The following is a 2,493-nucleotide window of genomic DNA, read 5'->3' as shown; positions in this document are numbered from 1 at the left end:
AATAGCTACCTAACTGGCCTGCGCAAACAGACATACAGAACCTAACATAACTACTAATTGCCGTTGTTGCTAACGCTACTGGTACCTTCAGGTATCTCAATGCCAGCATCCTTGTTGTTGTCGAGGTCACCAACAGTGTCTGTTTTTTCTTCGCTCCTGGTTTTTACACCAAACCTTTTCCAAAGACCCTTTAAGTGCCACATTTGCATCCTCCCTCTTCTGCTTCTTTTTTCTTTTCTCGCAACCACTGTAGTATTTTCAAAGGTTTTCCCGATCTTTGCTTGTGCTCACCGTTTTTCCATCGGTTAATTTTTTTTCCAAGCTAGTTTAATTATGCCGCAATCACTGTTAGCTTGCAACTGATGGCCTATGACATAGTGCGAGACTCCAGTTCTTAATAAAGCATCTGCTGTCCCACTAACTTTAGACTTAATCTTGACTTAAAATAAGAGTTTTGTGTGTCGCTTTATTAAAATATTTAAATATGTATATTTTTATGCATGTGTGAAGCAGGATTGGTGATTGGGGAGGGGGCCGGCTGGTGCGGGGCCCCCCAATGCACGGGGCCCTGGGTGGCAGCCCCCTTCTCCCCCCCTCCCCACCTTTGAGACGGCCCTGCCCACAACCCTCAATTAGATTAAATACTTAGAAAATGCACGGACGGATAATTACAAGGCAAATTTCAGTCACTGCTTTGCATGATAGTGAAATTAAACAGAAAATATTACTTTCCTCTTTAAACATTTCCTTATTGATGAATGCAAAATTAATGCTCTAGTAAAAGCAACATGCTCCCGCAAACTGTTATTCACTGGGTGCAATACTCTTCAGCACTGGTATCCTGAACAGGTGCCTTCTGATTTCTTTTGTTCTAAAACAGTATACAACAGGATTGACAAGAGAAGGACCCAGATTAGCTCCAATGAGCAATGTATTTCACTGTGTTAGTGTCAGCACCACAGCTCCCCTCGTTAAAACAATAACTACAAACTGAGGGGTATAAAAGAAAGAAACTACAATCAGGTGACTAAAACAAGTGCTGAACATTTTTTTTGTTTGTATGTGAGGAAAGTTTCATAACAGAAAAAATGATCTTATAATAAGAAAATATAATGAAAACAAAGGGCGCAAACAGCACAAAGAATAGAATAATGGTACTTACAACAAAGTAATCATCAGGATTGACACAAGCTGCTCTGACTAAAGGACCATAGTCACAAAAAGCATATTTCACAAAAGTATAGCAGTAAGGGAGATTGCTCGCAATGCCGGCAAGAATCCCAAAAATAGCAACGCCTAACATCCAAGACGCTGCTGTTAGTGTAATGACTTTATTCTTTGTAAGGATACTATTGTATCGCAAAGGGATAGAAATTGCAATCCAGCGGTCATAAGCCATCAGTGATTTAGCAAAGGCTTCCATTGCAAGCATAAGGTGATTCACATACATCTGAGATATGAAGAGTTTAGTGGAAATTCTCTTCTCATCAGCAATCAGGATCATTGTTGGGCTGATGCTGGTGCTGTACAATATATCCACAAAAGCAAGATTGCAAATGAAAAAGTACATTGGTGAGTGTAGATGTTTGTCCATTGCAATGATACATAAAATTGTGCTGTTGGCCACCAAAATCAGGGAATATATTATCAAAATAACATAGCCCACTGGTTTCGGATTCTCAATACTGTTGAATCCTGTGATGACAAATTCCGTAATGCCTTGGCCAGTATCGTTCATCAATGCCATTTTGGAAAGCACTGTTCCAGAGATGTTAAATTTCAAAGTATAAGGAATTTTTCTTAAAATCTTGAACAACACACAATATAGTTTAATACCTAACATATTGCTAATTCAGTGATTTTATAAGCTGGGTTCAGGAAACCCAGTTGCAGTTGTTATTGTTGTTCTAGAATGCATTATTTCATATCAGTCTACTTTTATGCAAACCATATATTTATGAAGAATATGGTGCGATATTTTTTAATCCATAGCAATAAAACAAACCCCCTCACTAAAAACTAAAAAATAAAATAAACATTGACATTTTTTACACTGGTTGCATTTTTGTAGTTCTTCATAACTCTACTCATAAGTAACTCTAAATAACTTTGTACATATGCAAATATATTAGTAACACACCTGTGTGTTAAAAATCAAGCTACCCTTAATCTTCCTCAGCAGGTATAGCCATACCTACAGTTGTATGTTAAACATTCTCTGTGTATTTGGGTGCTATTTATTGTGAAGATATGCTAGAACGCACACAAGACAGAGTTGCTAAGCAATGATAAGGAATAACTAATCGGGTTCCAGTTGGGAATAATGTCGGGGATTATCAATGGCTAGAAATAGTTAACTGTTTTTAGAAATTTTATTTTAATAACAAAAAATGTTCAACATGTAGTAAGGCAAATAATAAAGATTTAGAATAAATGTTTTGGAAATGTCACCATTATAAGAGCACATTTTCTTTGTTAAATAACTTTTCAAAG

General features: G+C 36.9%; 1 pseudogene; it reads right to left on the bottom strand.

Moving 5' to 3' along the window:
* Positions 1-804: 804 nt before the first annotated feature.
* LOC148658324 (olfactory receptor 10G4-like) lies at positions 805-1,747 on the bottom strand (annotated as a pseudogene).
* Positions 1,748-2,493: the final 746 nt, after the last annotated feature.

The sequence above is a fragment of the Lepisosteus platostomus genome, chromosome 7, assembly GCF_059453375.1.
Source record: "Lepisosteus platostomus isolate fLepPlt1 chromosome 7, fLepPlt1.hap1, whole genome shotgun sequence".
NCBI lineage: Eukaryota > Metazoa > Chordata > Actinopteri > Semionotiformes > Lepisosteidae > Lepisosteus > Lepisosteus platostomus.
This window is presented reverse-complemented; position numbering and strand designations above follow the sequence as displayed.